General features: G+C 48.7%; 1 protein-coding gene across 15 annotated transcripts in view; it reads left to right on the top strand.

Moving 5' to 3' along the window:
- AZIN2 (antizyme inhibitor 2) overlaps positions 1–14,809 on the top strand; it is a 59,233-nt gene that overhangs the window by 5,033 nt on the left and 39,391 nt on the right. For 4 of the 15 annotated variants that reach the window (XM_046663259.1, XM_046663255.1, XM_046663257.1 and 1 more), the window contains 4 exons: positions 7,711–7,905; positions 9,944–10,792; positions 11,677–11,772; positions 12,025–12,172. The gene's annotated coding sequence lies outside the window, so the exon portion shown is untranslated. The other 11 variants (XM_046663254.1, XM_046663261.1, XM_046663258.1 and 8 more) reach the window with 11 other exon arrangements.

The following is a 14,809-nucleotide window of genomic DNA, read 5'->3' as shown; positions in this document are numbered from 1 at the left end:
TTTATTGTGATTTTCTGCTTTTATATTTGTCTCCTGCCCCAGACTGTGAGTGAACTCTCCGAGAGCGGGGCGACCTTGACTGGATCTTCTGCCGCTAGCATGGGGCCTGGCAGCTAGTGGTCATAATGAAAGCTGGCATTTGATGGTGAAGCACCAGGCATGGCGCTCAATGCTTTACACATAGTAAATCATTTAATCTGCATGACAACTTGGGGAGGTAGGTGCTATTATTAGTCCCATTTTACAGATGAAGAAATGGGAGAACTGACAGGTTAAGTAATTTGCCCAGGGTTATGGCTAGTAAATGTCAGAGCTGGGTACAGATGCAGGTGGTCTGGCTCTCCAGCCCGTACTGTTAACCACTGTGCCTCATTGTCTCTCGTATGTAGTGGGCACTGATCAATGTTTGTTGATTGAAATCATAAGGAGGGGTAGTACCAAAGTCAAAGAGTTTCAGGAAGTATGTTAGTCAGCTTCAGCTAAGTTATGCTGCAGTGACGTAAACCCAAAATATCAGCTTACAGAAAATGTTACACGTCAGCTGCAGGTCAGCTATGGTCCTGCTGTTTGTCGGGGATGCAGGCTGAAGGGGCAGCCCCTGTCTAGAACAACGTTGCTCTCAAGGGAGAGGGAAATGATACACACGTGTGTGGAGTTGGCTTACGCTAGTGAGAGCCAATAGTGCACAACTCTGCCCAGCCCCACGCTCAATGATGTCACATTGATAGCTTGAAATCAGTCACGGTGGGAGGATTTATACTATGGAAATTGGCAGATACTTTTTGCCCCTTAGAGAGCCAGTTGTTAAACATTTACTAGCACAGCACTGGAAAAGGACAATGATGTTAGTCCTTAAAGCTTCTGCCCAGAAATGTCGCAGGTCATGGAAGTGCCACATGTCCCATGTTACTTGCCAAAGCAAGTGTCATGGCCAAACTGCAACCAATGGGATACACTGCTCCCACTGGGAGGGCCCCAGTAGGAGGGGCAGCGAATATTTGTGAGCAATAATGCAATGCCTTCATGAAGGAGTCCAAGATGAGAACTGAGAAAAGCCTCTTGAGTTGGCCTCAAGTTTGTCCATGACCTTTAACAAGGGAGCAGTTTCAGATGGAGGCTGGGGTGGGGGGGTTGATTGAGGTGGGCAAGGTTGTGAGCTGAGATCCCTCATTCTTGAGTCTGTCCTGGGGAAGGAGGGAGACCGGCAAGCTGGTAACCTGAGGGGTAGCCAAGTGGAAGGCAAGGTGTCTTCTTGAAAGAGGCAGTGTGTTTATCGGTGGGCCTGGATGTCATTTTTGATATTAACCGATCTCTTTCTGCAACTATGGTTTTTCTACCTTCATGCTCCAGGCCAGGGATGACGCTAGAGAAGGCCAAGAATGAAAGAGAAAGAGTCCATTTGAGGGTTCTAAAAGCTGAGGTCCTAGCCCAATGAAAAGAAAAATAAAAGAAACAGTCGGTTCTCCACTGCCAGAAACTAGACACCTTTGCCTAGAGAGGAGAAGAGAGTCTGAGGGAAGGCAGAGCGCTGAGCTACTATGGGTCACTGAGAAGGGGGCACGGGGCTTGCCCCTCCCTACTCTGAGGGTGGGTGGCATAGGGAGTGATAATGCCAGGTTTCCCAGGCGGGTGTGGGAAATCCTAGAGCAGAAGAGGATCTGTTACTTTTCTCGGGGCAGGAGAGCAGTGGGGAGGGCCCAAGAAATCACAGGATCTCAGAGCCCCACCCTTACCCCAGGATATAGGGCAAGGCCAAGGATCCAAGACACCCCCATGTCTCCCCTCATGACCCAGTGTGCTGCAGGGAGCAGCAGAATGTGTCGTTGCCCAGTGTGGGTTAGGGGGCAGTGGGCACGGGTGTCTGGTGGACTAGCAGGGGCCCTGAGGCGGGTGCAAGGAGTTCTCAGCTGGGACCTCTGTAGACTGATGACTGGAAAGCAAATGGGAACAAGGGCATCCTCTTACACCCTCTTGGGAGGAGCCTGGTGCAATGGTTAGCTGCTGCTACTACTGTTCTAAAAGCAGATGTGACTCAGAATTTGGAATTCTTTTAGACTTTAGACACAGGTGATACGGGGCAGCCCCATGTGACAAAATATGTTAATATTTCTGCAGTAAATATACCATAGATATATAAAGATTATAGAGTCCTGTATCTTCCAAACCAGAATGTCTTTCAGGTCAGATTTTGGTTCAAGTTACTTTTGGTGCCAAATTTTAAAATTCTTTCCTAGATCAGTCCTAGGAGTCAGCCTGACTTTCCTTTCTCTCCTCACCTCCCCCAGGTCCAAGTGGTCAGCACGTTCCACTCATTCTTCCTATCTCCTTAACACCTCTCATGTCTACCTCCCTCTTTCCATCCCTCCTGCTGGGGACATCCCGGCTCACGCTACCCTTCCTCAGCAGGATTATAGCAACCACTCCCTGGCTAGCTTCTCCTCCACATTGCCCCCAGAGGAATTGCTCTAGAATGCAAACTTTTGACATGGCTTGGGTATCCCATCACAATAGTGATGTGATTAACTGAACAACATCAGCAGAATTAAAGAATGCCAACTTTCTGTAATGGCCCTGGGTACGGAAACTCATCTATTTGGAGTCCACCAAGTGGGAGACAATACACATGCTCCAGATGGAGGGGCAGGTGGCTCAGGCCTGCCAAAGTTGCACGCTGAGATGTGAGGGGCTGCTGCCCTACGGAAGGAGGGTTCTGCTGGGTGCAATAAGCTCCCACCTCCTATTCTGGGGAGTCTGGTTCCCTCCTGGTTCCTCCTGACTGCTCAGATAGGAGCCAGTTACTTGCCTGCCTGCTCTTAAGGTATAAGTAACTGGTGCAAAATACACATCCCAGAGTCAATTTCTCAGATGTAGGAGGGCCAGGCTTCCGTCTGCCTGAGCTCTCTCCCTGCACCTCCAAATCCAATGCTGATGGTCAGAGAGCCTGGCCGGCCACATTCACGGCCCTGTTTCATAGGCTACGTTGGCCTTGGCTGTCAAGAACCAAAGCAGGCCAAGAGGCCGATTTGGCCTGCTGGTGTCCACAGAGGCCAAATAGAACCCCAGGCCTTCTTAGGCCAGGGCAGCAGTCCCTGAACCCAGCTGCTGCCTGTATGAGAGAGAAAGAGGGAGAGAAATGGCAGCTCTGGGGTTCTCCCTGTTCCAGCCTCAGTGAAGGAAATGGCCACGGGGCTCCATTTCCATCTTGCCTTTTGGCAATCACGGTTATCCATAATTTAGTTTGAAAAAGTTACCATTTATTGAGCAAGTATTTATACCAGGCCCTGTATTCAGCTCTCTACATACAATCTCACTGTCATCACAATACTCTTGCTTTGTCAGAGCAACTACTGTTCTTATTTAACAAGAAGAATTATTATTTAATAATAAGAATGGGAAAACTGAGTCCCAGCATGGTTAACTGGCTCACCTGAAATCATATAGTTCGTGAAAGCTCCCACCGCCCAGCATTTTCTTTTGTGGTAGATTACTGTTTTTCACAAATATTTGATGTTCCTCCCTATTACCTAGCCCTTCCCTGTTGGACTTAGGCAAGAGCATATGACTTGCTTTGGCCGATGTAATGTGAGCAGAAGTGAGATGCATGCCTCTTCAGGGCAGAAGCTTTGGAGAGCCAGCTCAGGATTCATACGCTCTCTCTTTCCTGCCTCTGCAGTCATGGAAGCCCGTGTTGAGGTGGAGCCTTCATCGCCCTGGGTCTCTGAGAGGCTGCTTTGAAGAGAGACCCCTAGTTTTTCAAATGAGCATCTAGTACGAGTGAGGAATTTGTTTTGTTGTCTTAAGCTACTGAGATTTCCCTGGTTGTTTCTTACTGTAGCAAAACCTAGCCCATCCTAACTGACTGTCCCTCAGTGGAGTTGGAATAAAGGGGCTGGACAGGAGGCTTTTGCCAAGTGGGCCAAGACTGTGGCTATTGAGTGCCAATTACCTCCACAGACCAACCACCTCCCACCTGCCAGAGTGCACCCCTTCCTCCGTGCCCTTCTCGCGCTTCACAATCCCGCCTGACCTGGCACCCACTTCCCAGTGTCTGTAACATGCTTCCTGTCCCTTTGCCACACAAACCACAACGCTGAGATGTGGTTTTCTAAAGAATTGGCTAAGCTCAAGCCACCTGAACAAGCAGAGCCTTTCAGCCTCTGTTTTGAGGTCATTGTGACCAAAAGCTGATTTCCATACACACCGCCAGCCTTCCAAGGAAAGGCTTATGATGTTAACAGCAATAAATATGCACTCAGTTGGGAAGTGCCGCGCTTTGGACGCTGCCTGTGACGAAATCCTTGTGGAATGAACCAGAAGTTCCACCGGAAAGTGATGATGCAGACCAGAGGGCACTGGGGTGCAAATGCTCCTAGAACAACATTTATTGAGCACCTAAGATGCCTGGCAGTCAGACTCTGTGGTCCCTGTGTCAGAGAACTCAGACGTCAGACAGACGAGTGAGCAGAGGGCGACGACCCAGTGTGATAAATGAGGTCGGTTGGTTAATTTAGTTATTCATTCATCTGGTGCACATTTATTGAGCGCTCCTGATATACAAGAAACTGGGTGTTTAGTGTAAACCAGACTGGAACTATTCTGTCCTCCTGAAGTTATAGTCTAACAGGTATGAGAGAAATAGACACAGAATGCTAAGGGAGCACGTAGCAGGGGCAGGTAACCTAATCTGGGGCAGGGGGAGAAGGGCGTTTTGGGATAACTTTATGAGGATGTGACTCCAGAACTGAATCCTGAAGGATGAGCAGAAGGGAGGCAGCGAAGAAGAAGAAGGAAGGGCATTCCAGGCAGAGGAAATAGTTTAAGCAAAGGCCTGGAAGCATGAATCAGCTTATTGCATTTGGTAAGTGTAAGTAGTTTGGTATGACTAAAGCATACAGTTGAAACTAAAGAGAAGGAAGGGATAAGGTGACAGACTAGGCTGACAGGGGCTATTTCTTGAAGGGTCCTAGGTGCTGGGTTTAGGTATTTGGACTTAACCTGAAGATGGTAGGAGCTATGAGAAGAGTTTTGAGTTTTGGTGTTTATTAGCTAGGAAACAGGCTCAACTACTATAACAAAGACCCCCCCCAAAATAACAATGGCTTAAACAAGATAGAAGTTTACTTCTTGCTTATGTCAAAACCTGGGTAGGCAAAGCCAGAGTGGGCCTGGCAGCTCCACAGTCATCACAATCACAAGGACCCTGGCTCCTTCTGGCTCATTCCTTGACGTCTTCAACAGACACTTCCTTCTTGTGTTCCAAGAGGGCAGTTCCAGCTCCTACTATCACTTCTGCATTTTATCCAGCAGGGAGGAGTAAAGGGGGCATGGAGGACACACCCCTGCCCTTTAAAGGCATAACCTAGACCTGCACATGTCACTTTCATTCACATTGCACTGCCCAGAATTTAGTCACATGGCTCTCACTAATAGCCAGGGTGCTGGGAAATATAGTTTCTATTCTGGCCAGAAATGTGCTTAGCTAAAAGGCAGAGGTTCTATTAGTAAAGGAAGGATGGATGCTGGGGGGCAACTAGCCGTCTTCAACAGGGAGTGACAAACCTATTTGTCTTTTGGAAAGATCTTTCTTGGGAAGGGTGGAGAAGGGACTAGATGGTAAGAGATCAGAGGCAAGGAAATAATTCAAATGAGAGCTACTGGGCCCTGAACCAAGGCAGAGACATCTCGGGTGGGGAAGTGGACAAAGTCTTAGGAGATATTTAGAAGTTGAATGGACAGGTCACTGTGGCCAATTGACTATACTTCTAATTTACTGTACTTACCATTGTGTTGTGCGTAGCACAGAGCCTGGCATACAATGAGTGCTTATTGGTGAGTGAACATATGAGGTGGAAGAGGAGAGAGTGAGTGAGTGAATCAATGAGGTGAAACAGGAGGAGTCAAAGACAATAATAATAATGGCTCCTGGAACTAGCTTGATTGAGGAATATTCATATTTAAAGGTTAATATCATACTGTTAAAAAAAAAACAACTTATACCAACTGTAATCTGACATTCCCCCCTTCCTGATGGACACTTGATTCCCTCAATGACATCTCTAGCTGGTGTCAAAACTTTCAGTCATTTTTAGTTATTAATGCAGTCTCTTGTTTCAGGCATTAACTTGGTCTTTCCATTTTCTTTTCTTTATTTTGTTTTAATTTTTTTATTTTATTGAGGTCATACTGGTTTATAACAGTGTGTAATTTCAGGTGCACATTATTGTGTGTCAGTTTCCTTATAGACTGCATCGTGCTCACCACCAATAGGCTAGTTTTTATCTGCCACCATACATTTGTGCCCACTTGCCCCTTTCGCCCACTTGCCCACCCTCTTCCCCTCTGGTAACCACTAATCTGCTCTCTTTATCCATGTGTTTGTTTGTCTTCCACATATGAATGATCACACTGTGTTTGTCTTTCTCTGTCTGGCATATTTCACTTAACATAATACCCTCAAGGTCTATCCATGTTGTTTCAAAAGGGACAATTTTGGTTTTTTTTTTAGCTCTTTCTATTTTCAAAGGTCAATCTCCTACTGTATTCAAAGTCCCAGGAGGCAGGACTCGTGGCGGGAGGATGGGCGTCATCTGCCCTCTCTTCCCTGCCGTCTGGTAGGGAGGAACAAGAAGCAGAAAAATGCCTTGTCTCTGGAGGTGTCCCCTGGCCCTTGGCTGATCCCTTCTTTACAGCTTGTGAGATGGCTGTGTTCCTCTCCTCTTGGTCATCACAGCTGCTCAGCTCGTTATCTGTAGACGTTATCACCCACAGGCTGTACTGACAAAAGGCTCGATGCCAAACAGCTTTCCTTCTGCTGGTGGCCGCAGGCAGGCCTGCTGCCCCCATCCCTTCTACCCTCTGCAGCCCCAAACTCGGGGCCTGTGGACATTGCAGAATTAGTCTTTCTTCCTCTTCTTGCCCATTCTCCACCTGGTCACATCCTCGGCCTTCTCTCTCCAGTGCCCTTTCTCCTTTTTCAGTAGTACCAGGGCAGGTCAGCAAGCGCAGTGGCTCAGCTGGTATCAACCGGGAATGAGAGGACAGACGCCCCCTGGTGGCACCCCAACTGGATGAATAACTCAGTTCTGCTCTGGTTATCTAAAGCTGTGTAACAGACCACCCCAAACTTCACAGCATAAAACAACCACTGCTCTATGATGCTCATGGGTTTTGTGGGTCGTGAATTTGACAGGGCCCAGGGGGGACGACTGGACTCTGCTTGCGGTAGGCAGCCCCCAACATGGCTCCCAATGACCCCTGCCTCCTCATATTCATGCTCTTGTGTCGTCCCCTCCCACTTTGCATCAGGGTTGGTCTCTCTGGCCAATAGAATCTGGCAGAAGTGATAGTATCTCACTTTGGAGTCGAGCTTATAAAAGATATTGTGGCTTCTGCTTCTCTTGGAGCACTCACTCTTGGGGAGGCAGCTGCCATGTCCTGAGGACACTCGTATATGGAGAGGCCCATCTGGAGAGGAACTGAGGCTTCCTGCCCACGGCCATGTGAATGGGCTTGGAAGTGGCTCCTCTAGCCCTAGAGAAAGTCTTGGTTGACTACAGCCCTGGCCAACAGCTTGACTGCAACTTCCTGTGAGACTCTGAGTCAGAAACACCCAGATATGCTGCTCTTGAATTCCTGACCGTTAGAAACTGTGTAAGATGATAAATGTTTGTTGCTTTAAGCTGTGACATTTTGGGGTAATTTGTTACGCAGCGATAGACGGCTAATAGGCTGCTCTATGATTCCTGGGCCCTACGTGGGAAAACTCGAATGGCTGGAGGCTGGAATCGCATGGACACTACTTCACACACGTGGCTGGTGCCTGAGCTGCGATGACTGGAAGGCTCAGCTGGCAATGTCACCTGGAGGGCCTACATGTGGCCTGACCATGTGGCTTGGCTTCTCCCGGTAAAGTACCCGGTAAAGACTTCTCTGGGAGGGAGTGTCTCAAGAGAGGGAGAGTCCATCAAGTGAGCTTTCCAGTACACCAAGGAAGGAGTTGTAAGCTTCCTTGTGGCCTCTCCTGAGGAAGTCATGCGGGGTAACTTCTGTGGCATTCGATTGTTACAAGCGAGTCACCAAGGCCAGCCTAGATTCGAGGGGAGGGGATTTCACAGGTCCTCTGGATGGAGCAGTGATAAGGTCACATTGCAGAAGAACAAGTGGGACGGGAGATACTATGGTGGCCATCTTGGCAAAATCCAGGTGGACACACCTGCCCTGCCTCAGAGAAAGGAACTAATCCATTGGCCCCTGCTCTGCCCCTCGGGGAGAGAGGGACAGGTGGCTTCTTTTCGTGGGGGACACCCCCTGAGCCCTGACAGTGGAGCTGGTTCTGCTGGCACGGTACTTCCTATCAAGCCCTGAGGGGAGGGAAGGTGAAGTACTCGGTGCCTTTTGTTCTCTGCTCTGGATTCTGGTGCTAATTGTACCTTTCTGAATAAATGGGCAAAGTCATACCTGGCACCTCGAAAAACTAAGCCACACCATCCTTTCTCTGCCAGCCACTGCACCCAGCACTTAACCCCAGTCAGTCCTGTGCTCACCCTACCAGCTAGGAATTATGATCCCATTTTACAGAGGAGGAAGTAATCTGACCAAGGTCACACAATCAGAAGGTGGTAGAGCAGGAACTCGGCACCAGCTCTGACCCTTAGGTCCATGCTCTAGGGGTCCTGGGATTCCAGAAAGCCCACTGGTGTTCGAGACTTAGCCCTGGTCTCCTCAGGGCTCCGGCCAAGGGTGAGGCTGGTGTGAGGAGTAAGGGAGATGGAAGGAGGTACTCAAGTGAGGCCAGGGCTGTAAACCCCTGCTTGAGGGTTGGGGCTAGTTCTCAGGTGTACTGTTTGGGTGAAAGGGGAGGAGAAACAAGAGCAGAAGGACTCGTTTTACTTTCGTTTCAGGCCTGTCCCTAGTCAGCGAGTTTTTCAGCGGCGAGAGGGTGACCTCCAGGGTGACAGCCCTGGACTCACTTCCCCTCTGTGTTTGTTGGACTGGAACCCCCTCTCTATCCTGGAACCTCTGGCTGTCGATCTCTCTGAGCTCATGGGGCCTGTGGATGCTGGGTCTTGGCATGATTTCTGGCCCCATCGAACAGGTCTCCGGACAGTGTCCGGCCTGCCCTGCCCCTCCACTCCCTGCCGACCCCGACTTCCCATTACGCTGCACTTCCCAGCTCCCAGCACCTGCTGCCTGCCAGGCACTGAGCTCATGTTGGGGACCCAGAAATAAATGAGATACAGGCTCTGCCCTTGTGCAGGTCATAGTCTAGTAGAAGGAGAAACATGAGGAGTTAACTGCCAGATGTCGGGTTATAGGGTGCATGGAATATGGGTAAGAATTACGCAAAGGTGAGAGGGGCTAACTCAAAAATAAAAAGGGACGAACCATTAATACCCACAACAGCACAGAGGAACTTCATAAGCATCATGCAGAACAAAAGAAGCCAGACACAAGAGTACAGACTGTGTGATTCCATTTTTATGGCGTTCCAGACCAGGTAAGACTGTGAGTTATCTACAGGTAGAAATAAGATTACCAGTTGCTTGGGGTGATGGAGGAATGACTGGGAAGTGGCATGAGGTGATGGGTGTTCTAAGGAATGTTCTGAGGATGAGGAATGTCCTGAGGTGATGGAAACGTTCTAAACCTTGGTAGGAGTGTGGGTTACCCGAGAATATCTGATTGTTGAAACTGATCAAACTGTACTCCTAAGATCTGTGAATTTCATCATATGTAAATTACACCTGAGCCGGGCAGCATTCAAAATGCCTCCAGTGACCCCTGCCTCCTGGTGTGCGGGCCTCTGTGTAATCCCCGCTCCCATAGTGTATCGGGTGGGTCTGTGCGGCCAATAGAATTTGATGGAAGTGATGGTGTGTCACTTCTAAGATTAGGTTATGAAAGATGCTGTGGTTCCATTTTGGTCTCCCTCTCTCTTTCTCAGATGGCTTGTTCTAGAGGAGGCCATGTCTTGAGCATCCCTGTGGAGAAGTCAACGTGGCAAGGAACTGAATCCTCCTGCCAACAGCTGTGTGAGTGAGCTTGCTGTGAGCGGATCCTTCAGCCCCAGTTAAAGCCTTCACGTGTCTACAGCCTTGGCTGACTTCTTGACTACAAACTCCTGTGAGACCTTGAAGCGGGCCACCCAGCTAAGCAGCCTCCTGATTCCAGACTCTCAGAAACCGTGTGAGATAATAAACGTTTGTTGTTTTAAGCCATTATGTTTTAGGAGTTATTTGTTTTGCAGCTATAAATGACAAGCACAATATTTCAATAAACTAAACATATGGGGAAACATCTTCTCTGTCCTCCTGGCCCAGATGGCTTTCCCAGGGACCTTCCAGTGCTTTCTGTGACTCAAACTTCTGGGCTCAGTCTCTGAGATGGGGAGATAAGGGCCCTGGAGCCCTATCTAGACATCAGGAACTGGTGTCTGCAAAATAGGCACAGCCTCGACCCGTGGAACCAGGTCTGCAACAGCTGCACGCAGCACCCAGGTCCACACCTGTTGCGTAGAGAGGACTCCAGAAATCCTCCCTCCTCCCGCTGCCCCCCACCCATCTGTACCTGCAGGAATCCACTCGGGGCTCAGAGGCTCATAACAGCCACTATTTTTGGAACACTTTTGATGAGCCGGGTAACATGCAAAGTGCTCTGCGTGCATCTTTTAATTTACTCTGCCCACAAACCTCTGAAGAAGATATTACTCAACCTGTTTCACAGTGGAGAAAACTGAAACTCAGAAAACTGAAGCAAATTGCCAGGGTCCTCGAGCTACTAGGACGTGGCAGCTGTAAGTTTAAACCCAGTTTTTTTTAGTTCCCAGACTGAACAACCTCAGACCTGAAAATACTTTTCTTCTCTATTCCCCATGGGAAAAAGCCACACATTCTTCCATCAGAGAAAAGGCCATGATCTCAACCTAGATTCCCGGGGTGATGATATAAAGAGACTGATGGATGATATGGGAGCCACCAAGAGTCTCAGAGATCGTGGGAGTCACAGAGGTGGGAACAGACCCAGAGAGGGAAGTGGCTTTTCTAAGGACTCCTGCTTGGTGCTCTTTGTGCCACAGTGCCCTGCCTCTGCCACACAAGAGGGGAATGTTTGCCACATGGGGGAAGCACATTAGGGTGAAGGGCGGCTTTGGGGTTGGGGAAGGAGAGAAAAGGAGAAGTCAGAAGTAACAACGACAAAATTGAGATCTCATAATTTTGTGTTGAGTCAACCCCACAATGGCTGGGGGATCACAGATGGTCCCATTGAGAGCCTAGGCAGCCCCAGAGGACATCACAGAAAAGCTCTAAGAGCAGTGGCAGGACCTGATGAAAACACTGCACCCCTCACTTGCTATGACCTTGGATTGCCCCATTCATTCATTCATTCATTCATTCAGTATTTATTGACCATCTGCTATGTGCTAAGTACTGTTTTAGGAGCTTGGGATATTTCAGTGACCAAAAGATCAAAGATCCCTGTCCTTATGAAGCTTAAAACACATAGACTTCATATATAAATTCCAAAGTATCCTAGCAAGTGAAAGATACTATAGAAGAAGAAAAAGTAAAGAGGAGGGAGAGGACCAAGAGTGACAACAGTGTATATGGAGGGTGTGGGTTGAAATCTTTAAAAACTTTTTGTTTTCATTTCTAAAGATCGGGTTTCATTTGAATGTAGACTTGAAGGAGGTGAGAGCGCACCATATCCAGAGCGAGCCACATGGACATCTGGAGGAAACACATTCCAGGCAAAACACACGCTGATGTGTTAGAGGTAAAAGGAAATTACACCTGCGACTTACTGTCAAACAGTTCAGTACATATAGATGTAGATAAACAGATGTACAGAATGTATGTATCTACACATATGTAGAGAGAGAAAAAGAATGACAAAGCAGGTAGTGTTAAAATGTTAACATTTGGGGAATCTGGGTGAACGGTATGTACTGTTTTTAGAAGTTTCCTGTATGAAATTTCAAAACAAAATATTTTTTTTAAAAAGATTTATATTGTTTTTTTAAAAAAGCATTCCAGGCAGAGGGAGCAGCCTGTACAAAGATTCTAAGGCCAGAGAGTCCTGGGTGTGTGAAGGAAACAGTCAGAGTGCTGGCAAAGGGAACAAAGGGAGAGCATCGGTCTTTCTCATCTGCCGAGAATGCATCCTCCTCCTTCAGGTAACCACACCCCATTTTTCCTTTGGGGAACCACCCTTCCCCACTCTCCTTCTACTCTGAGCCCATCTCCCAGCTTGGGGAGAGGGTAGCTGGAGGCCCAGGCCTGGCCAATCAGAGATGTGCATACAAGCATCAGAGCCACGGAGACACAGTCCTCGGGTCCAGGTCTGGCGACGGGGTAAGAGCCTGTTTGAGGAGGAAGGTGACCCTGCAGAAGGCAGACCTGAGATTTGAAACAAAGTCTGTGTCTCAACTTTTATCCCTCAGTGGTTTAGTTATAGGAGGCAATAAATTCCCCTTTTGCCTGAGCCAGTTTGAGCTGGGTTTTCTCTCACTCATAACAAAAAAGTGTGTTGACTGATCCGAAGTGTCATGGACAGCCTCTCTGAGGAAAGGCCGTTTAAGCAGAGACCTGAAGGATGAGCAGCAGGTAGTCAGGTGAGCTGGTGGGGAAAATGCTCCAGGCAGAGGGAACAGCAAATGCGAAGGCCTCAGGAATAGAAAGAGCGTGGCAGGTTTAAGGAGCTGCAGGAAGGCCTGGATGGTGGTGGCAGGGCGAGTGAGGAGCCAGGTGGAGATGAGGCTGGAGCGGGGTCCCTGATGGAAGGCCTCACAGGTTTTGGTAAGGTTCTGGGACTTTATCCCAAGAGCAATGGAAAGCCATCGCAGAGTTTTAAATAGGAATGGACTTAATTTGCATTTGGACCTTACTTGCATTTTAATAAGAATACTTTGGTGGCAGTGTGGGGACTAGATCAGCAGGAGGTAAGATGGTGCAGGGGGATTATTTAGGAAATTGTTGCAGACCTTCAGGCTAGCGATGATGATGATGACTTAGAGTGAGGCCAGCGACATAAAGAGATTGGACGGGTTTTGTGGCAGCCAGTCTATGTCAACCTACAAAAACGGAAAGCAGTGTACGAGGCAAGTGTTCATTTGGGATCAAAGAATTGCAATTTGAGGAGCACAGATTCAGGTGGAAACCCAAATGGTGCCCTGAATACAGGAGAGGGGCTCAGGGCTTTTATGGGAAAAAGGGAGGAAGATGAGGTCAATTGTATTAAATAGGAGTGCAGGGGCCGGGCCCACGGCCTAGTGGTTAAGTTTGGCGTGCTTCACTTTGGTGGCCTGGGGTTGGTTCCCAGGTGTGGACCTACACCACTCGTTGGTGGCCATGCTGTGGTGGCGACCCACATACAAAATAGAGGAGGACTGGCACAGATATTAGCTCAGGATAAACCTTCCTCAGCAAAAAAAAAAAAAAAAAAACAATAGTTCATTTGTGCTAGATGAGGTAAGGCTAGGTTTGTATTTCATAGACTGGTTTGAGGTTCAGTCATCAGGCAAAAGGCTAGACTTGCACTTCATTGATTGGTTGGGACTCAGCATTCAGCAAAGTCCAGTGTCATCAGTTCTTACAGACAGGATATTCTTGCCTTTAGTGACTTCTTGGAATGTTGGCGGTTTGGTCCGGTTTGGAAAACATAGAAAACAAGACATGCAGGGCAATTCCTCTCAAATGGCTGCTCTGGCTCTATCTTAATACGTCTCCACTCATGTCATCTTTCACATCTCGAAAGATGGCCCCGGGTGAACCATGCCTCCCAATATTCATGCCTAGTGTAGCCCCATCCCACACTGAATCTGCGACGGCTCTGTGACTCACTTTAACCAATAAAATGCAGAGGAGGTGACGCGGTGCCTTTCAAAGGTGCAAGGTCCTGTGTCCATCATCGAAGATTCTGCTATGTGGCCTTTGTGAAGCGGGCTTACCCAAAGGTCCCAGGGTCTCTCACGGACACCAGGCATGGCTGGAAGCCTCAGAGACAGAGGCAAACACTCTCTGGCTCCCTCTGGAGTGGATTCCACTGATCTGGCTCTGTCGGTTACCTGACTCTAGTCTCTGTGTCTCTGATTGGTCAGTTAACTGGAGGCTTATGGATGTGGGTGTGGTTCCCTCCGCAGTGGGAGAGGGGAGCAGAGAGCCCTGAGGTACAGACGTGGCTGCCTGGCTCCACTCTGCCTTGGGGTGAGTGAGCAGTTTTCGAGAGGAGAACACGACTACGACAGCGATTTAGAAAGAAGCCCAGCTTGGGTCAGACTTGCATGACTCAGAGCTCAGCACATCGGCCTCTGCTCTTATGAAATCCCACGGGGAATGGAATGGAATTCCGCCACCCACTCCCTGCCTCTGGGCTGACCTGCTTCCTGAGCCTCTGACCCCTGCTGGCTGTTCCTCAGCTTAGGTGCCAAAACCTCCGTGGGAGCCTTCCTCTTCCATACGCCCCAGCAGTGTCCCTCTGACACATTTCTGGATTTTCTCCTCTGGCCCCATGAACCTTTGACTCGGTAACAGTACTAATAGTTACCACATACTTAGAACGCGTTTGCTAATGTGAGTGTCAGGCACTAGACAACAGCTTTTATGCGCTCATGAACTCCTTACACCAGGCCTAGGAAGTAGGCACTCTTATCATGCCCATTTTACAGAGGGATAAAGTGAGGCTCACAGAAGATAAATAACTTTGCCAAGGTCACATGGCCAGTGAGCGCTGCCTAGCAGATGTACTGACGTGCATATACCCCTGAAGTTTGTTCTCTGATCATCTAGAGACAGTGCAGCCGCTCAGCCCAGTT

Source organism: Equus quagga, chromosome 5 (genome assembly GCF_021613505.1).
Source record: "Equus quagga isolate Etosha38 chromosome 5, UCLA_HA_Equagga_1.0, whole genome shotgun sequence".
Lineage (NCBI taxonomy): Eukaryota > Metazoa > Chordata > Mammalia > Perissodactyla > Equidae > Equus > Equus quagga.
Note: the sequence above shows the minus strand (reverse complement) of the source record. Positions and strands in the feature narration are given on the sequence as shown.